This window comes from Protopterus annectens, chromosome 2.part1 (assembly GCF_019279795.1).
Source record: "Protopterus annectens isolate FY-2018-M chromosome 2.part1, PAN1.0, whole genome shotgun sequence".
Taxonomy (NCBI): domain Eukaryota; kingdom Metazoa; phylum Chordata; order Ceratodontiformes; family Protopteridae; genus Protopterus; species Protopterus annectens.
The window spans coordinates 676,019,394-676,044,745 of record NC_056729.1 but is presented as its reverse complement, the minus strand read 5'-3'; the positions used below and the strand labels follow the sequence as shown (position 1 = coordinate 676,044,745).

General features: G+C 39.9%; 1 long non-coding RNA gene across 1 annotated transcript in view; it reads right to left on the bottom strand.

Annotated features, from left to right (window-relative positions):
- LOC122794199 overlaps nt 1–25,352 on the bottom strand; it is a 509,719-nt gene that overhangs the window by 212,277 nt on the left and 272,090 nt on the right. The gene's annotated exons all lie outside the window — the stretch shown is intronic.

The following is a 25,352-nucleotide window of genomic DNA, read 5'->3' as shown; positions in this document are numbered from 1 at the left end:
CATTTTGTCTAATGCCCACTTTGGCATGTATCTGTCCAAACCCATGCAACAATTGGAATACCCACAGAGATACCTTACTAAAAGGATACAAGTCCTAAACAATAGGTCTTGCATGGACCACCTCAAAGATTTATCACTATACTCAGTATCCTACAGAGTGCTTAGAGGTGACGTGTGTGGCATACAAGGCATTCTCCGACCTAATACAGATGGACCTACTGATCATCAGCAAGTCTAATGGCATCAGAAATACTCAGTCAGGTATCTAAACTGAATTTTGTGGAGAGATGGATATATATCTAGAACAGACTATCCATTCAAGTAAAACAACGCTCATCCTTGTCCATATTCAAATGCAACTTGGATCTAAGTATGAGTAATAGAAAATGTACTCCACGATTGTCCCTTGTGCCACTAATGGATAGAGGCAGTTCCGAAATGCTGCATCCCTTACATGGGTCCCCTCAAATTATCTATAGTGTGATCATATTTATTCCCAGTAAGGCTAATATACAATTATCAGCCATGGGATAGGTAAGACCAATCAGGAAATGTTAATTCAAGCACCAAAATGGAAATTGGCTAAGCTTAAAATGTCCTCCAAGTGAACCTATGTTGTGGTAGTAAATAGCTTTAAAAAACTGAAACACCACCACAAACTGTTGAACAAACAAAAAATGCAGGACAAAGCACTTCAAGCACCCAGGAAATCTTCAACTATTCAGCTCTTTAGTAGGGTTAAAACCAGAATGTAGTGCCACACAAAGAAAAATGAAGTAAAGCGCTTTTCGTCTGGTGCAATGACCAAACTTCTTCAGACAAGTTGAAGAAGTTTGGTCATTGCACCAGACGAAAAGCGCTTTACTTCATTTTTCGTTCAGTGTGGCACCACATTCTGGTTTTAACTCTAGTAAAGAGCTGAATAGCTGAAGATTTCCTGGGTGCTTGAAGTGCTTTGTCCTGCATTTTTTGTTTGTTCAGCTTTAAAAAATTGCCCTTTTTAGATCACTAAGTGCCCTTGTCACCACCACCCCCCCCCCCCGTCTTCAACAGCTTCTGGCACCTCTGGGTGTGTCACACATCTGAGATATTGCCCTGGAACAGCATAGGGTTACATAGGCTCATAGGTTCTTACGTAAGTACTAGGGTAGCTGCCCTTGTGGGCCATTTTAAGCCTAGCCAATTTCCCTTTCAAAGGTGAGAATCAAACCTTGTAACTTGTGATTTTCATGTAAACAGATTAACCACTATACCAACCGCCAACCCAAATGAATCTATAGTGTGGTTAACTGCAACTTTTACCACTAGATGGCTCCTAAACAACATAATTAACTAAATATTTACATTGTAACTGTAGGAAGGCTGCCTACTATCGGCACTGCCTATCCTTATATACTCCTTATGTCTAAAACAGCCATGCTGTGTGAGCAGGATACGGGGACACCTGTAGTGGACCTCTCGATGTGTTATACAATCAACTAAAGCTCTGAATATAAGCATACTTCCTTACCACTGTCCATGGAATCAAGAAAAAGTTGTAAAGCCAAAATGAACATAAAAGCAGGCAAGGAAAAATAAATAACATTTATATTTTATTTTGCACACTCAGTAAACAAGACCAGTTTTTCTATAAAGTGTCTTCAGCTATAAATTAAACAATCACAAAATTCCATTTAAATAGCATCAATATTCAACCATGTGACAAACCACCAATCCAAATTAAATTGATAGCATTCTATTACAAGTTCTAAACAGAAATCATACAATAAAAGAATAAATAGTCATTTAAACCTGGGTGAAAAGCACCTCTAGAGTAATAATCCATGTATGTTCACTATGACTCAGAAATCCATATCTTCTACTTAATGGGACCTCTCTGTTAAGTTTATAGATACTAGCAAAAGAAAACATTTATTCGATTCTTGCACCTTATATCACTCAAATTTCCCGAACCTGCACTGTTAAGTGCTCTGGAGGTCTTCCCAGTACAGAAAGAGCTGCATATACCTAATGTCAGATAAATCACCCATTCAGAGCTGCAGTTAACAAACCGATTGATAGCACACACTTTAAATAGAAGACATGAACAGCTGAATAATAGCAAACATAAACGGATTATTACTCTGGGAGTGCTTTTTCACCACGGTTTAAGTGATATATACTGCATGTGAAAGAAGTTCTTTATGAATATTCATTTCCCTTTTTGCAGGATTTGTTTAGAACCAGTAATAGAATGCAATCACTTGGATTGTTGGTTTGTCACATGGTTGAATACTGATGTTATTTAAATAGAATTTTAGGATTGTTTAATTCAAAACCTTCCCATGTGTAACCCCAACATCACAGCCCATTAGCCCACTGTCACCCCTGGCCTCTTTCTCTGTATATCCCCGAGGGTTCTATGTGGCAGCCACCCCAATTGTAGACATGAGCATGTCTGTCAGTAGCACCTGTTGTGGTACTTCTCCTGCATAATGTTAAGTGTACATATGATCAACCACCACTTGTAATTGGTAGCTTATTGTCCTTTGCAGTCAAGACCCTATAGCTATGTCATAAGTTCATAGTTCATAGGTCCATTGGTGTATATTAGGCTAATAACCACTAGGGCCTTTATAAACCTAGCCATGCAACCTAAATGTGACCCATAAATTTGGTTTATATAGGTGGTGATTTACTGACTACTTCTGTCCATCAGAAACATAGAAGCCAGACTAGGGATGAATTTCTGATTACCCATCCATTAGTCCAAGTTGCATTTAAAAAGAGATAGGGGGGACTTTGCTTCACATGGATGGGGAGCCTGTTGCAGAGAATGGGAATTCACTGAGAAACGCATCTCTTTTCTACAACATGTCCTATTTATGTTGCAAGCAAAATTTAGTTCTTTTAATCTAGCAGTTCTAATTCTGCTTGTTTTGCAAATGTGCAAAAGAGTCATCAAAATAGAATCCAGGGATCTCCTGTATGGCAGGTAAAGATTACCTCTCAGAAGTCTGTATGATACCCAGAAAAGAGACAGGGCTTTGACACAATCAGCATAGGGTATTATGTTTACTCCTTGTATTCCTTTTACAAAAAACCTTTGTGGACATTCCAGTTGCTGCAGGTGTCTGGTCAGGTACACACCAAAGGGGGCATTATACCCTATGAAGGGTCTGATGAGGGCCGAGTACAGTGGTATGATAACCTCTCTGGATCTAGATGCCATGCCCTTACTTACGAGTCGAGCAACATAGAAGGATTATCTTACTACCTTACGCACATGTTAGTTAAAGGTTAGGTTACAATCTCCATGAGTTCTCAGATCCCTGACTAGTGAATCAACTTTTATGGGTGTTTTATTGATGATTTATTTACCCGAGGTGGTAGACTTCCTAAAAGGCACTATAATGCATTTCTTTGCATTGAGTTTGAAGCCATGGCTTTGACACCAAGTGTTTGTTATTGTTAGACCTTCTTGAAGGATGTTTTCATCTTGAGGGGATTCAATGGCTGCTCCCAGTTTGCAATCATCTGCAAATTTAAGTCAGCAAAAGTCCTCTGACATTAGATCTGACCAGTAGATGCTGAAGAAGAGTGGGCATAGCATAGATCCCTGGGGGACTCCACTGGTGACAGGCCTCTTTGTGGAGGTGGCCTCACCAGTTCTAACCTTATGGGTCCTATCAGTAAGCCTGCTAGCTATCCATTGTGTTATAACGTGTTTTACACCTAATTCCATAAGTTTGTTGACAATGCCCAAGAGAGGTGTTGTATCAAATGCTTTAGCCAGATCTAGGTAGGCAGTATGCACTATTTTCCTCTCATCTATTGCCTTATTGATCTTTTCAAAGAGGTCCACCAGATTCAGTAAGCAGGAGTTTCCTTTGACAAAACCAAACAGGGATGGTTCCAGTGTCTGGAGGTCTATTATGTCCTTGATGATAATTTTTATGATAATTCTTTCCATGGCTTTCTATATAAGACTAGTGAGACTAATGGGTCTATAGTTTCCAAGATTTGTTAAAGGTTTTCCCTTATGAAGGGGGATGACTGCTGCAGTCCTTCATTCACATGACACAAAGCCTGTTTTAAGACTATAGTTAAAAATGACTACAAGGATCCTAATAAGCCATATTTTAATCTGTTTGGGAGGCATCCTGGGATGTTATTACGGCCCATTGAGGATGTGTTCTTGGCTTTAGTGAGTGCAGTTCAGCTCCCTAGTTATATTTGGAGGGATTAAGTTTGAGGGTATTTTTGACAGGATGGTTTGGGATGAGAGGGGGGTAAAGATGGAATTGAATTTGTCTGCTAACAGGTTTACTATATTACCAGGCTCAGTGAATGTGGCACCATTGACAACCAGTTTAACACATTAAGTGTGCTGCCCTTGTGGATTCTGTCATAGCTGTACAAGGTCTTGTGGTTATCTTTCACATTCGCTTGACCTAATTAGCCCACCTAGTTGCCTATTTACTTTGATGACAGCGTTTCTATTTTTATGGGAATTACCCTTGCCTGATTTTTGCCATAATTTTTTCAATCTGTTGTATAGCTTGTTTAATTTGGGATGCCACCAGGGGGGTTGTTTCTAGGGCTAGTCCTGGGCTTACTTCTGGTAGGTACAGAAGCCTCTATGCAGCCATTGACATGGTTCTACAGAGTTTCTGAGAGCAATTCAGCACAGGCTGCTGTGATTTGGAGAAGCGCCGTATTTTGAAAATCCAACATTTACTACAAGGTAATTTACCTTGGAATACTTCCTAACTGTTACTGGTTTTAATGAGATTATAAAGTTGATTTTGAAAGAGACAGCTTTATTGTTAGACCTTACCTGGGAGGATGAGACACTGGGGCGAGTGCAGCATTCTTACATATTTGTAAGCATGAGGTCCAGTGTGTTGGAGCCTTTAGTGGAGGTATTCACTATTTGGTCAAGAGTGTTTGCATTTACAAAGTCCAGAAATCTGTATGCCTGTAGATTTGATGCTTTGTAGGAATCCCAGTCTATAGAGGGGTAAAGTCTTCCATGAGTAGGGTATTTGGTTGGATGGTAAGTGTCTCCAGTAGATCCAAGTATGCACTCTGAGCTTCTTGGGATGTGTAAGCAACCTATAGCGGGTTAGGATATGGTACAGGATTTTGTCTATGGTGATTTGCACACGGAGGAACTCCAGAGCGTCATCTTGTCTGACAACCCTAGAGGTATACTTGTTATGGATGTATGTTGAGACACCTCCTCCTTTAGCCCTTCTTTGTGCAGCTATTGATCTAAAAGTGTGGAAAGCACTCAAACCTTGCACTGCTGGGGTACACTCTGTCACTTTAACCCTATCTCTAACTGCACAGATCATGGGATCATAGAAAGTTACTAGGCTATTGGCCCTGAGGCCCTTATCAGCCTAGCCAAGAGTTTAGCCCACATTTAGACAAGTCAGCACCCGATGCCCCTGTCCAGCAGGGACACGGGTGGAATCCCAAGGATGTATTTTCTGTTTCCCATCCAGGTTGCGCTTAAAAAGATGTAAAGAGGTACTCTGCTTGATGTGGAGAGGAAGTCTATTCCACAGATGGGGGAGTCTTTGGGACACAAATCTATCCTGCCAACAAGCCCTATTCATGTCACAGACTAGGTTGAGGCCACACATGCGGGTTACTCGAGTGGAGCTTGACTTGTGGATATACAGCAGTCGCATCACTGCAGGGTCCGAGATTGCCTTGTATGCCAGACAGAGATCTCCTCTAAGGAGTCTGTATGAAACTGAGCAGAGGAATAGGGCTTTTAGCCTATCTGTGTATGGCAGATTTTTGAGGCTCTGGATTCTCCTGGTGAGGAACCTCACTGGTCTCTCCAGCTGCTGCATGTGCTTTGTGAGGTACACGCCAAATGGGGCACTGTACTCAATAATGGGCTTTATAAGGGGAGAATACAGGGATGTTCTGACCTCCTTGTCCCTGGATGAGGGTGTATATCACATCATCGAAAGCTGACATCATCGAATCGCTTATCATCGAACTGACTTCATCGAACCGGAAAGCATCGAAGTTAAAAAAAAAAAATATTTGGAGTGGAGATCAACAACAAATTGCTCAATGCAGGGGGGGCAAGACCCCCTGCACCCCACACACCCCCTGCCACTTAGGTATAACACTCCCGAGATCGCACTTCGGTGCACTACAGTGTGGAAACGGAAGATTTCCATTTCCTACTGTAGCGAGATCTTGGAGTTGATATATTTAAGTAGCGAGGGGGTGTGGGGGTGCCGGGGGGCTTGCCCCCTGCCTACACCCTTCCAGTGTCATGTCACCATTGGGAATTCCCATCAACAACATTTCAATGTTTTCATCGTTCAATGAAGTCTGTTTGATGTTAAGCGATTCGATGATGTCTGCTTTCAATGATGTGCTATAAACCCCCCTGGATGAGATACCCTTACTTATGAGGTGGGCCGTGTAGAAAGCTATCTGTACAACAGAAGCAACATGGTGGTCAAAAGTCAGGTTGCTATCAACCTGGGTGCCCAAATCCCTCACGACTGATTGTGTGCTTAGGATATTGTTATTAATGTGATAATATGTGGGGGTGTCACTCTCCCCAAAGGGGATGATGATGCATTTTTTGGTATTCAGCTTGAGGCCATGTTTCTGGCACTAGTCGTTTGTTCGGGTGAGACCCTCTTGGAGGATGTCCACATCACTAGGGGAATTGATAACAGCACCAAGCCTGCAGTCATCTGCAAACTTGGTCAGCCAGAGCCCACTGGTTTTGGCCTGCACCTCAGAAAAGTATATCCCAAATAACAGAGGCCCCAAGACCGAACCCTGGAGTACGCTGCTCGTTATGGGTCTACTACTTGAGGTTGCTTCCTCTATTTTGAGTAGGTGAGTTCTATCAGTGAGCCAGATAGCTACCCATCTGGTAACATATGGATTGATGCCTAGTTGAGAGAGTTTATCTATTATGCCAGAGTGGGGAATACTGTTGAAGGCTTTGGCCAGGTCAAGGTAGGCAGTGTGCACCATCTTCCCCTCGTCCGTGGCTTTGGTGACTGTCTCAAAGAAGTCGACCAAATTTAACATACATGACTTCACCCTGATGAAGCCAAACTGTGTGGGATAGAGTGTTTGGAGGTTGCCAATGTCCTTGTTAATGAGGTCCATGATAATCCACTCCATGGCCTTGCAGATCAGGCTAGTTAGGCTGATGAGTCTATAATTTCCCAGACCGGTGGACGCTCCACCTTTGTGCAGAGGGATGACAGTGCCTGTCCTCCACTCAGCTGGGACAAAGCCGGTACTCAGGCTTTGGTTATATAGGGCACCTAATGGTGCTGCAAGTTCCTGCCTGAGTTCACACAGGATGCAGCCTGGGATGTCATCGGGTCCCATGGAAGCTGTATTTTTTGCCTTTGAAATGGCAGTGATGACCTGTTCCCCAGATATACGGAGAAGGGTGCAGGTACTGGGAATGTCCTGATTTACTGATGGAGGGACAGAGGGGTGAAGTTTTCGCCGAATCTGTCAGCCAGCAAGTTTGCTATGTCTATGGCATTTGTATATGTTCTTTGACCACCAGTTCTGAACAGATCTGGGTTTTTCCTTTGAGACTGTGAACATACATGAAGGTGTTATGATTGTCTCTAATAGATGTGGCTAATTTGGACTTGAAGTTTGCTTTGGAGGATTTCACTAGTGCTCTTATTTGCTTGTTCAGGCTAAAGATAGATTGCTTCCTATTGGGCACCTGCTCCTTCTTGGTCCTGGACAGCAATTTTTCTTTTTGTTATAGAGTTTATTTATTGCAGATGTCCAACAGACAGGTTTATTCTTCCTTGCGGAGGATGATTTAGTCCTGTCAGGTATTCCTGATTACATGCATCTATATAAATGCTCGTATAGTACTTTGGTATAGTTTTGGATACTGGTGCCAGTTGCTAGAGAGAGGAGGGGGCTGTGAAGCTGTTTATACCATCCCTCAAGAGATTCTAATCTGCTTTGGAGAAGTTTTTTTGTTTGACCCTAGCTAGAGGGGGGTCGGGGAGATGGTGACTTTGAAAGTGACCACTTTATGATCCGATCTTACCAGGGAGGATGATACTGTAGGGATGCTGCAGTGGTTACTCATGTTGGTTAATACCAAGTCCAAGATATTATCACCTCTTGTGGGGGTATTGACCAGCTGTTCCAAGGAATTTGCATTGACAAAATCAAGGAATCTCTGGGCATTTGTGTTCTGGCATGAGTAGTTCTTCCAGTCTATGTTTGGGTAGTTAAAGTCAACTAGGATCAGGGTAAAGCATTGGATCTTAATAGATTCGAAGAGGTCCAGATAGGTGGATTGGGTATCTTAAGTCAGATTTGGGGGTCGGTAGCTAGCTATGATTTGTATAGGGGTCTTGTCAATGTTTAACTGCACCTGGAGTGTCTCCTGTGCATCATACTGTTTGACCAGCCTGCAGGTGTGTGTGTCTTTAATGTATATTGAAACTTCACCTCCTTTGGCTTTACTTTTGGGGTCTGAATGTATGACAGGATGAGTAACCAGGTAAGCCTGGGGTGCTCACCATAGCTTTGAACTAGGTTTCTGTGACTGGGCATATGTCAGCATTTTCCAGGGTTAAGAATGCTTGCAATGAATGCAGTTTTATGTTTACACTCAGCGTTTAACAGCATGACCTTTAATTTGCGTTTTGTTATCATTTTTATGTTGATAGTTTTAAACTCATCACTTTTCCTAAAATAATGCACTATGGGGAAGGCAAGAGCCTTCACCAGAAGCCTGAAGCGCAAGTGAGACAGATGCAGGCCATCTCTGGCAAAGCATCGTGGTCTGTCGATCATATCTTCCCAGGCTGTGAAGTACTGGATCCCCCTGGAATGACACCAGAAACTAAGACAATTGTTAAAGTCAATCATTTTCTGTTTGTATTGAGGCATCATTCTGGGTGACGGTAGAATGCTGCTTAAGGCTAGGGACATACCCGCCTGGGACAAATATTCAGCGAGTTCAATCATGTCTCTCTTCATACAGTCCAGGGAGGTATGTCTCAGGTCATTCACACCAACATGGACTATGACAGAGTCATAATAGTACCTGCTGTTGAGAGACTTGACAGCGTATGTGATACGGCAGATTCCGGCCCCTGACAGACGACTAACCATGACTTTCTCCTTATCCAGCCTGGTGAGAGGCACATCTGTGTGTCTCACAATGGTGTCTCCTATGACTAATATGTTGGGTTTGGACACAGGTGTGAACTATGCATGGTACGTGGTGTGCAGGGCTGTGGAGATCACGTGTGTTTTTGCCTCAGAGGTCTCCTTTGTTTGGGTATGTTTTTGTTGAGAACCTCCACATACGTGGGTGGGTGTTGTGTAGGTATGGGTGGTGTTTGAGGTGTAGGGATTGTGTTGACAACCTTCTCAGTGCCAGATATACTGGCTTGTTATGGAGAGAGCACAGACTCTAGGTTCCTAATGTAATTGCATCTCTTGCAAATTGTGTTCCTAGGTGGTAGTAGTAGATGGTTGTCTGTGTATATGAGGCAGTTGCTACGCTGTCTCAGAATGCCCATATCAACCAGACTGGCAGGAGAAACTGTAGGAAATTGTCCATCCATATTTGTCAGAATGTGAGGGAGAAAGGCCAGGGAGAGCTAAGGGGTATGCCAAAAGCCCAAGTGTTTAAACCAAAACTAAGAGGCTTAGAATAACACTTACAAGTTTAAATGGCTATAAACAAGCAGTAATAAATGCAACAGAAAAGATACAAGTGAACACTTTAGAGAACAAGCAGCAGCAAGTAGCAGAAAAAAATGAAGTAACAGAGTAGGAGGAGGAAACACAAATACAGTACAAGCAGCTGAATCAAGTGTTTGTTTTTTTCTTGTTTGTTAGTAAAGTGGAAAGGGCAGAGGAGGTACAGAAGATAATCCAAGGTTAAGGGACTAAGGGGTTTAGCCTTTCCAAATGATCTCTGTGTAGAAATAGAATGAGCTAATGAGATGGGACTGGGAGGAGTGTCCCAGATCAAATTTACAGTGGGGGCGGGCAACAGCAAAAGCCACCAACTTTAAGAATACAACAGCAGTTTGGTGGGAGGCTAGGAGAAAAACCAAAATTCAACCCGAGGTCAGCAAATATATAAATGCAGACAAAGAAAAGTAAATAATTCAGTCAAGCAAATAAATAAAACCAGTGCAGTACTGTTAAGCAAATAAATAAAAACAGTGCACTATTGATAAGAAATACTGAATAGTTAGATGCAGTGCAAAAAATATACTTATGTCAGCTCTGTAATTCCAGATTATTTAAGAAACGCTCTCAGTCAGGCACAATGGAGCTTCTAGCAAGATAAGCAGAAATTCACACAAAGGTAATATTTTTATACCAGCAAGATAAATGACCCCTGCAAAGCCACATCTTGAAACAATCAGATAACACAGATGTTTGACCAGTTTTTCCACTCTGGAATAAGATCACCACAATCTCCCTGCTGCCCCAGAAAGTTGTAAAGGACCACCTATGTGGAACCAGTTAGTCAAGCTAAAGTGCTGTACCAAATACCTTAGAAAAGAAATACAACATTTCAGCAAAAAGCAGGAAACAAAAAAATGTGCAGTTTTTTGTTTAGGCTCCTGGCATTGAGCAGTAATACCTTGAGGTTCAGGTGAGTTGATTTGTCTATGTTGGTAGGTTGGTCAATTTGGCATTGCCTAAAAAAAGCACTATGGGGTGGATAAAGATTTAGCCAGTACTCAAACGCATAGAGTGGAGAGGTGCAGACCATCCTTGACAAAGCAAAGTGGTCTGTTAACCATATCCTTCCCCTTAGAATAATAACAGGAGGACCACCAATTGTTGAAATCAATATTTTTTGCTCATTTTATGACACCATCTCTGGTGATGGTAATATGCTGCTCAGTGCAAGGCTCTTGCTAGTCTGAGACCATAGTCCGAAAGCTCCACAATGTCTCTCTTCATACAGTTTAGGGATGTACATCTCAGGTCATTTACACCTACATGGACTATGATCGAATCATACTAGTACCATAATGACTTGAATGCATGCATGATTTGGAGGACTCTGAATCCAGATAAGTAACCAAGAGTTAGCTTCTCCTTGTTCAGCCTGGTTAGAGGGGCATCAGTAGACCTTACAATGGAGTCCCCTGTGACGAAAGTCCAGGGAAGTGTGTTTGCTTGCTTTACGGGATTAGTGTTTGGGGCTCCACTGAGAGTGACAGTATGTGTGGTGTTAGGTGTTGCTTTTTCCTGAGTGTTATTCAGTTTGCTGAGGCATAGCTTTGAAAACGGATGATATAGGCAATCTTTGTTGTTTACAAACACTGCTTTTACGTGCTTCAACATACATTAATCCATGTGTGTATGTATGTGACATGGGTGGTGTGAGTTTAGTATCAAGTATCACTGTGTAAATAAACCTCTCGCATACTGTGTCTGCTTCTTTGATTAGGTGGTTGTCAGCAAACATGAGACAATTGCTAAATTGTCTCAAGACGCCCATATCCACCATGCTGGCTACAGAGAAGTTAGGAGATTGCATATCCATACTGTCCAGTCCTTTGATTTGTGAGCTACAAGGGAGTGGTGCATTGGTTTGAGAAGGCTACTAAGTGTACATTACTGGAGCAGATTATGCTAATCTGTACTAAATTCGACTAACCTCAATGTTTACACAATACTGAATTCAACTAAATCTGGAGGTATTGCCACTTGACTCCCAAATAGCTGCTCTAAGCTTGTCAGAGCACAAGCTGTTTGCACTATATTGCTGCTTTACGGGGTGCAGTTTTATGAACCGTTCTTTCTGTGTGTTTACTACTGTACAGAGAACTGTTAACCCACACAAATGCACAAAATTTACAGCAGCACAGAAAAAAACAGAAAACTAATGAAACCTCTGGCCAGTAAAATGAATACACTATGAGTCCTTCTGTGTATTTCCCAACTCATATAGACCAGACAAACACCTCTTGGCACAAGATGAATAAACACAGTCCTCCCAATGTAAAAACACTGTAGGAGCAGCAGGAGTAGTCGCCTCCTAACGTAAATATACAAAAGAAGCAGGAATTTACCATTGGATATATAAAGTAAAAATAAGTCATTATGTTTTAATTTGAAATCCTCCTCTATAATTTATTTGTTCCTAGAAATGCACTTCAAAAATGCAAGTATGTCATCTTTGATGGCATTCTAAGGGGATCTATTAACCCAGTGCTAGCAGAGCTCTTTCTTGTATCTGATTGATCTACATATCTATTTAATTTCAGTATATCCAACCACCTGGCTGGAATCTGATTATCTATTACATTGAAGACTGCATTTGTAGAAAAGCTGCCACATTCTGTACTGCTGACTTACACTGCAATAATCATGACATTACCAAGCAACTCTAAATACAAAGTAATTAAATACCTTTGTTATGTTTACTTTACTATGTTGCATGCTTGAAGACAAAGCCGCGGTGGTACAGCGGTAGCGTTGTTGCCTCTCAGCAAGAGGTTCTCCTGTTCGATTTTCAGCTGGAGTGCCTTCTGTGTGGAGCCTGCATGTCCTCCTCGCGGTCAAGTGGCCTCCGAAAGACACGTGTGAATGGGCGTGCCTTCGCTGAAGGTTGGGTGTCGGGCTGGCAACTCGGCACCATAAAAATCGACTGCCAATCATTAGCGGACTGGAGTTCCGCTGTGGCGACCCCTAACCGGGAAAAGACAAAACATGCTTGAAGACAAAATTGTACATATTCATAGATGATACTTTTGGAAGTGTTCAGCTTTAAATAGCAAACACGAAATTTGTCTTAATAAACATTACTTAAACTTGAAGTGTTATCCATAATAACCCTTGGCTTTATAAACACAAGAAATGTTTTCTTTCTGGAATGATAAAATACTAGTTGAGTTCATCTGTTTCTATGTTTATAGTTACTAGAAGTTACTACACAGGACACCATTTATTTTTTCTTCCTATATTAATTGGACAAACATTAAATTTTAATGAACAGCAGCTGTTATCTTTGTGGAACTTAAGCCTTAACCTTTCAATTTTTTTTTTTTTTTTTTTTTTTTAGAATTGCCTATATTACCTAAAATAACAGACCTTTCTGCATATATTTTCATGAGCAGGGGTGTAGATGTTGAAAGTAGTTAGTGTGTGCTGGTTTAAGGTTGTAATTAAAAAAAGGTATTCAAAAATGTATTTTTCTTAACAAAACAAATGTAATCAGTGTAACAATTTAGTACTACAACCAGTTTAGTAACCTGAGTTAACAATATAGTTACCTGTTATATTACTGTCTTTTTGAATATTATACATTTTTGTGGTTTAGCTCTTCATGGATAGGGTAGTATGAGTTTAGACTAAGGGATGACTATGGAAACTTACTCTTTTTATCTATTGCCTAGGAACAAAAATATGACAATAGACAACTTAACATCAGAAAAAAATTCCACACTCATTTACTAGAACATATACTCTTCCAATAATTTTAATCATGCATGGAATGATTCATTCTTGGAATCTGAAAAATAAACAAATTCTAGGTAAAAGAAATGTATTTTTCATTTCTTTTATATATCCAAGCCCCCAATCACATTATTTCAAGAAATCCATGTGTTAATAACATAATGGGTAAACATGGTAAGCAATGGTAAAACATGTATTAGCATTACTGTTGTTTCCAGTTGACATAAAAATAAACTAGGAGCAGCCTAGTAATAAATCCTTCTAAAACCGATTAAATAAATCCAAAAAGTACAGTTTTGTACCTACCGTAAATGTAGATGTTCGAGTGTTCACCCTGCTGCAGTCATCGCACTTGGGTTATCCTGCCGTCAGGCGGTCCCGCAGTCGGCCCGAGTTCCAAAGTCTTGGTCCAGCATCGGTTGCTGTCACTTCTTCCCTGACGTCAGTGCGCCAGGAGTATATAAGAGGCATCCAACGCCATTTTCTTCAGTTTTTCTTGCCCCAGATGTCAGGTGCCCCCAATAGGTAGGCAATACATATATATATATATATATATATATATATATATATATATATATATATATATATATAGCTATATAAAAATAAAACAATACCTTCAGGCACAAGCAAACACACCACAGAGGTTGTATAGGATAGAGTGGCATAGATAAGTTCAGCTAGTTCAGAGGGGATGGAGGGAGGGTAACCTGGACTGCAGCAGGGTGAACACTCGAACATCTACATTTATGGTAGGTACAAAACTGTACTATGTTCATCGTGTTACCCTGCTGCAGTCATCACACTTGGGTTGAATCCCAAAGCTAAGGATTGGTGGTGGAGTTAAACAGGGTTAGAAGAAGCTAGTAGGCCCTGCAAAACTGCAGTGGCAAAACCAGCTCTAGTCTTAGAATATAGGGGTAAGTGACAGTGTTTGGTGAAGGTGTGCACTGAACTCCAAGTTGCAGCTTCCAGAATATCCTTGGTTGGCACTCCCCTGAGAAAGGCTGCTGATGTAGCTGTAGCCCTGGTGGAGTGGGACCTAATGTTAGCAGGTACCGGTTTCCCGTGATGCGTGTAGCAGAAACATATGCAATGCCCTATCCATTTTGAAATGGTCTGTTTTGAGATAGCTTTTCCTTGTGATCCTGCAGCATAGGCTACAAAGAGCTGTTCAGATTTTCTGAATGCCTTAGTTTTATCCAAGCAGTAACATAATTGCCTGTGAATGTCCAAAGAGTGCAGGAGTCTTTCTCCTTTGTTCTGGGGATTTGGGAAAAAGGTGGGCAAATGAATGGTTTGGCTTAGGGCCACACTGGATACCACCTTTGGCATAAAGGTAGGGTTAGTTCGTAGAGAGACTCTGTCTTGATGAAAAATGAGGAAAGGCTCCAGTGCCATTAGTGCCTGTAGCTCTGAGACTCTTCTAGCTGAGGTTATTGCTAGTAGCAGGGCAGTTTTCCATGAAAGAAATTTTAAATAAGCTGAAAACGCTGGTTCAAAGGGCGGCAGTGTAAGCTTTTCCAGAACAAAGTTGAGATCCCAAGTAGGTGTTGGTGCTCTCCTGGGCGGTCTTATGTTCTTAGCCCCTCTGAGGTACTGTCTTAGGAGTGGATGTGAGAATAAAGGAGGATCTGTGTTGTAATGAGGTGAAATTGCTGAGGCGTGGATCTTAATAGATGAAAAGGAAAGTCCTTTGTGCAACATCTCAGTTAAATATTGTAGACTCTGAGGTATGTTTGGATCAAGGGGATTTTGGCCTTTAGCCTGGTTCCAGGCGCAAAATCTTTTCCATTTATCTGAATAGGTTTTTCTGGTGCTGGGCCTCCTGGCCTCCAGAATGACATCCATAACAGCTTTGGATAGAGGAGTTGGCTGGTTGTTTAGGTAATTTGCCATGCAGCCAGGTTTAAAGTCTTGAGTTGGCTGCGTAGAATCTGATTGTCTCACTGGGTAAGCAGGTGAGGAATTTGTGGTAAAATCCATGGTGGGCTGTGGGCCATGTTCCTTAGAATTGGATACCAATGCTGGCGTGGCCAGTCTGGTGCAATGAGTATCATTTGTGGCCTCTCTAATCCGACTTTCAGCAGTACCTTTGCTAGAAGAGGCAGTGGAGGAAAGGCATACACTGTTAATGTTTTCCAACTGAATGAGAGGGCGTCCACTTTCCAAGCTTGTGGATGGAATGTCCTTGTGCAAAATTTTTGAAGCTGGTAGTTTTGGGGGCTGGCAAACAGATCTATGTGTGGGCATCCCCATTTTTGAGCTATCATTGCAAATACTTCTGGATCTAGTTTCCATTTGAGTGGATCCATGACGTTTCTGCTTAGGTCGTCTGCCAAAGTGTTTTTCTTTCCTGGCAGGAATTGTGCTTGTAATTGAACCTGGTAAGACAGTGCTGTGTTCCACAAGGTCATTGCTTGCCTGCATAGAGGGTAGGAATGTGTGCCCCCTTGCTTGTTTATGTACTACATTACTGTGGTGTTGTCCGTCTTTATTATTAGTTGTCCTGGGTGTAAGAGGTCCTTGAAAGTTGTTAGGGCATTCTGTACTGCTAGCATTTCTTTTTGATTGATATGCAGATGCCTTTGATCTGTAGTCCATTTGCCCTGAATGCACTGTCCTGCCATGTGTGCTCCCCAGGCATAGTCAGATGCATCTGTTGTCATAGTTTGCCTGGCTGTGGGTAAGGTGAAAGGCTGACCCTTGTTGAGGTGACATGCCTGTGCCACCATAGAAACTCCTGTTGAAGGCAGGGAATGAGTGGTATCATTGTTTCCAAGCTGTGGCTGTGCTGAGTCCAAACGCTTTTCAGGTACCATTGTAATTTCCTCATATGCAGTTTTGCAAATGGTATTAGTAGTATGCAAGATGCCATGAATCCCAAGGCCTGCAGAATTTTTCTTGCAGGGAGTTGGGTGTTTAATGCCATTATTTTGAAATATTGAGTCAACTGTTGTTGCTTGCCTGGCGTGAGATAAGCCATCTGGGCCGTTGTATTCAAGCTGGCACCCAGGAATATTACGTTTTGTGAGGGCACTAGTTTTGATTTCTTTTCATTTACTGTGTACCTTAGGCAACTTAGAAGGTGTTTGACAAATGCCAGATGCTTTAAAAGAATGCCCTTGCTTTCTGCTTGAATAAGGCAGTCATCCAAGTATGGGTATATTTGAATTCCTCTTTGTCTGCAGTATGCAATTACTGGTGCCAGGCATTTTGTGAAGACCCTGGGCGCAGTAGATAAGCCAAAAGGCAGTGCAGAGAATTGATAATGTGTTGAACCTGCAATGAAGTGGAGGTATCTTCTGCAATTTTGTCTGATAGGGACATGCAGGTATGCCTCCTTGAGGTCCAACGTTACTAGCCAAGCATTCTTGCCCAGCATGGGAAGAAGCTGCTGTAGTGTTAGCATCTTGAATTTTGGTACTTGCAGATAGGTGTTCAGAACTGAAAGATCCAGAATGGGTCTCCATGCTTTGTCTTTTCTTGGAACTAGAAAGAGTCTTGAGTAAAATCCTTGTCCTTGCTCCTGTGTAGGTACCTGTTGAATGACTCTCATGTCCATGAGAGCTGTAATTTGTTTTTGTGCCTCTGCCCATTGATTTGGTGGCAGGTTTGGCATTCCTTTTTTCCTTGGCAAGGTATGAAAGTGGAATCTGTATCCTTGTGAGACAATGTTTAGGACCCATTTGTCTTTTGTGATGATGTGCCAGTTGTCTGCAAAAAATGCTAATTTTCCTCCCAAGGGAGCTGCCAGGAGAGATTTGTTTGGTAGTTTGAGGACTGAGTCATTGTGTTTGTCTTCTGCTAGCTTGGGGCCTGTCTTCTCCTCCTTTCTGGGTAGCAGTACCCCATTGGCGAGGTTTGTAAGGGCCTTGTGACTGACCTCTGCCCCTTGGGTGTCTGTATTTGCCCCTCTGTGATCTGTCAGAAGCTGGAAAGGACCAGTTTTTTGTTGGCCAATTTCTGCTGAAATGAGGCGGTTGTACCTGTAAGAAATCCTTGACCGTCTGCATAGACTTTGCCTTATCCTCCATTTTCTTTAAGACCTCTTCTGCTTTGACACCAAATAATACATCCTGCTGTAAAGGTGCATCCAATAATTTTGCTTTAACATGATCAGGCAGGGTTTCTTCTTTTAACCAAGCATGTCTACGTATGACAGACCCAGTAACAGCTGCTCTACAGGAAGCTTCCAATGAATCAAATCCACATTGTAAAGTGTGTTTGCCCACCTGCTCAGCTGCATGCAACAGATCCTGCATTTCCTTGAATTCAGACTGTTCTTTATGTGTGCTCATTTTTTGCTTTAATTGAGACATTAGGAATTGCTGATATTTCAGCATGTGAAACTGACAATTTAATGCTCTCATAGCCAGAGTTGCTGAGGTGTATATTTTCTTTCCCAATCTATCTAGGGCTCTGGAATCCCTTTCAGAGGGCACAGGATTTTTAGCCATAAAAGCTTTAGCCCCCTTGGGACCCTGGGAAATTGTTTCTGGGTCAGCCACAGGGCTTTTATAAAGGAATTTGTGTGAGTCAGGCACTCTGTAGTATTTGTCTGGTTTAGCTGGAGCAGGAGGTAGAGAGTCTGGATTTAGACTAGACTCCAAGTAAACATCACCCACAATATCTAAAACTGGAGGGATAGCAAGTGGTCTGTGCTGGGGTAGTAAAAGGAACTCTCGGAGCCTTTTTATAGAATCAGAGTAGTCCTGGCCTTCCCAGTGGAAATGTTCCCTCATGGTATGTAAAGTTTCCCCAAAGGAGTAGTCTTCAGGGGGAGATGCTGAGGGGATAGAGTCTTCAGCATCACAGTCTTCATAAGGGGGAAAAGTGTATTCCTGTTCCTCAGAAGAATCTGAGGAAATTAAAACCTGGTCAGAGGAAGCATAATCCTCCTCTTGTCTTGGTCTTTTATCTGGAGGGGAATGGGAACCCCTGATTAGGGTAATCAAATCTTCAGCCATCTTAAGCATCTGTTTCTTAGGCATGGGGCCTTGAACTGTAGACTGATGTACAGTCTTTTTTGGTTTTAATGGAGTTTTAAGCTTAGCATAAGACTTAATGGTGAGTGTAGTCGGTCTGAATACACCTTCTGCAACTGAAGGTGTTTCCACTGCACCGGGGTCTCCTTCTGCTCCGGTGTTGGAAGGGCCTAATGAAGATGGCTGCGTCAGCCTAGTACACTCCGCTTGAGAATCCGCAGCTGTCTGGGGTTCCAATTCTGCGGTCGTCAGCGGCTGCGTAGGCACCTCACTGAAAACTGGAGAACCGGCGACAGGCCCAGCCGAGGCTCGGAGTCTGGCTTGTTCCTAGGCTGCTTGTCCTTATCCTTGCGATTTTTATGCATGCCGGTTGTCGGCTGCTCCGACGGCATGATATAATTAAATTTCCTACCAAAGTAATGTCGTGCGAAGTCAAAACGGTGTTTGATAGTACGTTCATTAAACCTAGCACAAAACCGACAACCTGTGACGTCGTGGTCTGGGCATAGGCAAGGAATACAATAAGAATAGAAGTCCTTATGAGGTATTTGCTTCCCACAAGAAATGCAATTGTTAACTTTTTCTGACATTGGACTGAGGCAAGAAAAGGTTCCCCAACGGGGTACTTAGCTTTATTGAAGACTTCGGACTGAAATTTGATTCGAAAATCTCAGGTGTCGGCCGACCAGCACTTGCAAACTGCTTCTGCTTCGGGCACCACGCGGCAAGAAAGACTGAAGAAAATGGCGTCGGATGCCTCTTATATACCCCTGGCGCACTGACGTCAGGGAAGAAGCGACAGCAACCGACGCCGGACCAAGACTTTGGAACTCGGGCTGACGGCAGGATAACCCAAGTGTGATGACTGCAGCAGGGTAACATGATGAACATCTGGATGGAATGTATGAGTGATGCAACACAACACCAAAAAAAAAAATCAAAATGCCACTTAATAACAGGAACACCAGCTTACTTTCCAGAATTTCATCAGAATGAAAGAGCTAAACTAATGTTCACATGCCTGGTCTACCTCTTATTCAAGTGGCCTTCTAAAATAAACTCATTAAAACAAAAGCATATAATATTACTATACCTAATATCAAATTATTTTTCATCCAGGGAAGAACCCTGCCCTAGCTAACATACTAAACTTTCACAACCCCAAAAGGGAACTACATTCATGTAACAAAAACCTGATTGAAATCAACCCATGCAATAACAGTGCTGGGGAGGCCCTATTCTCTTATGATGTTGCTAAAGTATGGAACACCCTCACATCTGAACTCAGGCTACAAAGTCACACAAGCACCTTCAAGTGCCTTCTTAATTCACACCTCTATGCTAACCCTCTTTGCAACTGCAAAGACCCCCCCATGAAGACCCACTACTCAATATAAGTGACCCACTGTATGCCTCCATTGCATACACTATATTCTCACCTGATATACTCACCTGATAAGTACTTTTTTTTGTAAATATTGCAAATAGGGTTTCTACTCCTGAGTATCTTATTGTTTGAGTATCTTATTGTCTTACAAAATTGTTCTTGTACTTCTTTGTTTCTCTTACCTTGTATACCAGTTTTTTATTGTTATCTAAACCATGTATGTACTCTGTTAACTTCCTTGGAGCTTTTCTCCCCAGGACTCCACTGAAAACGGACACTTTGTCCAGTTGGATTTATCCTGGTAAAATAATGTTAAAATAAAAATAAATAAATAATATGATATATGTCCTTCAAACAGAATATGATCTTTTTTGATCAAATAAGACACTTTTAACCACCTTCTAAACAATTTAGTGTATTTTCCACTTATGAAAATGTTGGCTACAAATAGACTTCTTCCAACTATTCTAGATATACAAACAAAACCTTGCTCCTTCTCTGGTTACTGTAAACTGTACATATTTGTTGATTAGTCACTTCTTGGCACATATTGATAACAAGCTGAAATGGTATTTAAACCCAAATTTATTAAGTGGCACCACAGTAGTAGAACTTATATCTGACTATTTTAGACTTCTACAGTATGTTACAGTCTTCAGATATTAAATTAGACATGCGGTGAGCCTTATACAAATCTGAAATTAAAGATAGCCTCATAAATAAAGCTGTACACCTTAAATAAGTAATAGTTCAAACAGAACAACAAATTAAAGGCTTGATAAAAATCACTTGAAAAACATTTAATAACAATATACAGCACTACAGTAAAAAAACACAGTAAAGACTAGAAATTAAACTAGCCTATTATATGCAACACAAGTTTCATGGCATGAAAACAAAATTATAGCTAACATCTTACTGTGGGCATAAATCCCTTCAAAACTAATAGACAATATAATAAAAATCCAGAAAACAATCATAATCATATCAGAAATAAAAAGAGAAATGAGATAATGAACTCAAATGAAGACGTTAACAAAGTGTTCTTCAATCTTTACAAAAGCATAAAGTAATTAGTCCACTGATAATGAAGCAAGTATAACTATGTTACCGAAAGCAGTACTCAAAAACACACTCAAATAAATAAAAAACGACACTGGAACAGAGCAACCAAATTGTTAAGTGCTTTCGTCCCTAAACTATGTTCTTTATTTCCCTTCCATCCCTACAATCAATCTAAATCAAGAAACTGTTTTAGCAAGCTCATTCTACTTAGAAGAAATCCATGTAGCCATTCATCAAATGAAATCAAGTAAAGCCACAGTTCTGGCTGTTTTTTTTTTCCAAAAGTTTAGAAATAATTTTCAGGCAATTCACTCTAAGAACCTAACAAGAATATTAGATTTTATAAGAATGCATAGCCTAATGGATTATACATTAACCACTTGAAAACTATCCTTACTCTTAAAACCAGATTCAGATTTGACTCACACCTACTGCTCTTGCAAACATAGATATTAAATTTCATACTTATTATTCTAATCAGCAAAATAAAACACATTAGCTTATTTGTTTTACCTTACCAGTCAAGTTTATTATAATCCCAGCAAAACAATGACCAATCATTAACATCTGAAATTTTACAGATATTTAAAAAACTATATAATTGAAAAACATATACTTTGGAATTATTATGCTTCTAAGCTATTTGGCAGGGTAAACTATGCATTTCTCTCTCCTCTCATATTATGTCTGAGTTTGGCTTTTCAGAACTTTATTAATTATACTAAAGTACTGTACAACAATCAAACTATGCAACTCTCAATAAACGGATGCCTATCAGAAATAATCACCATAATGAACAGTTGAATACAAAGTTATCCTCTTCAGTTAATTTAGTCAGCATTTACATAGAACCATGGTTTTACACTTAATAAATAAATGTGATTTCCAATTTCTAGCCCTTAAGGATCAATTTATCATTCACATATTTTGCAGGTTATGTAACGATATGTTTTCAAAACCTAACAAGTGATACCTCTTATATCTAAATATAAGCTAAACTTAACTAAATCAACATTATTCCCCTTATTCAATGATTATCATTCCTCATTCCAGAATAATTACAATAAAGCCAAAGCTAAAATATCTAGGATCAACATTCCCACAAAGTCATACAATATATAAAACGATGATTAACCACAGAATTCTAAAGACAGCCAAGTATGAAGATCTCTTATCCAACCATCAATAAACAAAATGTACATTTTTCATATGCTGAAATTTCACATAATATCCACTTGTTACCACATTCCTCTTAAAATAGTTAAAAAGACAACTTTTAAACTAATAGAGGCTCTAAGTCATTTAGAAGGTCATACTCAAAGCTAAATGTCATCAAAGAGTTGGGGGAGCTAAATGTATAATACCTCTTCATTTATGTTTTAAACTAGTCAATCAAGTGTGTTACCAATATCTATTACTAATAATCCAAAGTAAAAAACTGTCTGGCCTTTGGAATACTTATGGGGAATAATATGACTATATTATACAGTCATAACCCCCATAGCGATACCCCTTTTAAAAAGTAAATCTCTGTCTGATTTCAAAGTTGACAATTTCTTCATTGTATCAGTTTCATTATTTCAAAAACTAATCAACTTATTACACCTTAAGGATATATACAATCTTTTAAATCAAACTGTCATAAATCTAACATGATTAGAAGAAAGATTACTAATTTATCATAGCATCTATTACTATAATATAAAACCTCCTGGGATTTTATCTCCCAAAAATGTAAGTCTATGATGGAAAGTTGTGTGTCTCTTTTCCCATCCTATACAACACTCAGCAATGATTTTTGCATTTTCTATACCAATTAAGTACAAATTTTCATACTCTCATACCATAAAGAAAACAAATCAAACTTTTCCAGATACACCACCTTATACTAACATCTCAAAAATTCATCTCAAGAACCCAAGAACTAATCAAAAAGTCAAAAACATTACAAATTGTTTCCTTATTACGTGCCATTTTATGCTACATTATTTCAGGCCATAACATAAAAAGCTGTCAAATGTATTTCATTCAAAAAATATACTACGTGCACTTCATGATTAAGCACAGTATCTATTTCTCTCTAGCAAAACACTATACAATTCACAAACTTTTCAGCTTCATGCATTTCATACATCTTCTGCAGATATTATTTCGTAAAGTCCCAAATCCAAACATGTATGGAATTTATTTGAAGATAAATTAAAAAAAAATAAAAATGGAAAAATGAAATTCTCTAGGAAATTAGCAATAATTCATATTATATAGACAACACAGACCTTAAATACATACACACACACACACACACACACACACACACACACACACACACACACACACATATATATATATATATATATATATATATATATATATATATTTTATTTATTTTGGTAACATTTTTACATTGCATATAACTAGCTAAACATAAAAAAAATATCACTGGATAACTTTAAAAAAATGCTTCGTAACATAAGCATGTACACAACTTCCAAAAATTAAACAAAAATAATGAATTCAAACATACCTTATGTTAGGAAATATCTAACACATAATCTCAGAGCTTAAAGTCTAAACTACAGTTGTTAATATGTACATTCAGATCCCAAGTACAGTAAAAAGTTTAAGTCATCTCTTTATGTAAGCTTCTTACAATTGATACAGAATTTTGTGAAGATGAAAATCAATGGTTTTTGCTCTCTCTTTCGTCTGCTAAATATATTCATTATTCGAGCTAAAACTCATATTACATATTTATGCAAAGGATCCTTTATGTAATGATTTTTTAAAGTAAACATTATGCATAGTTTGGGTATGTTATCTCTTTATACTGGAAAATGTTTTGAAGGGTTCTATTGTCCCATGCATATTACTATGGATACTGTAGTCATTTTAATTTCAGTAAAAATTATTTTGACAAAAGAGGATGACAGCTTTCTGCCATTTATTTACAGGCAAACTTCATGTAGAATTTGAAATTATTTTAAAGCTCCTTAAACACATCCTAAATGTTTTTAAAAGCATGCTTACTAGATGCGGCAAATGTGGTGACCTCCTCTAATCTTTTCACTATAGGACTATATTCAGAGCCCAATTTCTTCAGTAATCCAGTCTATGTATTATGTATCAGCTAATCACAAGTGAATTTTTTTGAAGGGGGGGGGGGGGAGTTAATTTACTTGCTTTTGTACCAGTAGACTAAGTCACCAGATTTCAGTGTTTTTTCTAGCATTATCTAAAGTACTACACCGTCTTAATGTCTGCTGTTATTGTCTCTGATGCTACTATGCTCCACCTTCTACATTGCTGAGTTTTTCACCCACCTATCTTTCCTTTATGATGTTAGGTAGATGTTTTGTTGCATCACTGTGATTTTTGTTAAGTTTTTAAGACTTTGATTCACTACACGTTTTTGACAATTCTGCACCTCAACATAGCCTTTACAACTGCCTGTCATTATTTTCAAGCCCAAGACGTTCTAGCTTGATTTGTTTTCTGGGCTCCAGATCTCTGTTGCAGCAAAAGATAAGAGTGGAGACATATTCAGTCACAGACAGACAGACCATTGATTTTTATTTGCCAGGTCATTTGAAACCATTCTTGGACCAGATTGTCTGGTATAATGCTTCTGCCCTATAAGCAGCAAGACATGGAATTTCCTACACAGCGTTGTCTCAATTAATGTTCTGGAGAAGACTGGTGCTTTTTGGTTTTGCAGGCAAGTGCTGACATCTGGTCTTCATACTCAATAATTTTGTTTTGTTATCTGTACATAAGGAGCTTAAAGAGCTTTTATACAAGGACATAGTCACTTCACATGGTTAAGGGGTGCTGGTGGAGTATGTTATACCTCATAAAAGTATTTTTTCCTAATTTAGTTTATGCTAATGACTGTATAAACTAAACTGTGATGCCAGCTTAAGATCAGAGTTAAAGAGAAACTAACTGCTATCAGCCTTCGAGGAGTACTTAGTTAAATTATTCAGAAAACTATGAGATGATAATTATTGCTTTTACAACTACTTCATTAACTGTTTACATTTTGTTTTAGAATCATAAGCCTGGTTCATCCAATCTGCTCTTATATAGCTCTAAATACAGACAAGCTGGTCTGCATATATTAGCATTCTGGTGCATTTTAGAGACTCGAGCCTATGTTAGAAGATCAAAAGACCAGATTATAGAAACTGAGAAGATTGAATCTCAGAACATTGAAGCAGCTTCTCCTCTGAAAGCCATTTTTGCCCTTTCACCAATGTGGAAGGATCTCGGAAATGGTATATATAATAGGCAGTGGGTGTGTTGGGAGCATTATTTAAGTGTCCTCTGACTGTAGCTGTAGTGGGAATGAGAGCTAGGACTTGCTTATTGGGGGTGGGGGGTAGAAGGAGTCCATCTCCTACACAGGTAGCTCAGTTTGCTGTTCTGTTGCAGACCAGCTACCA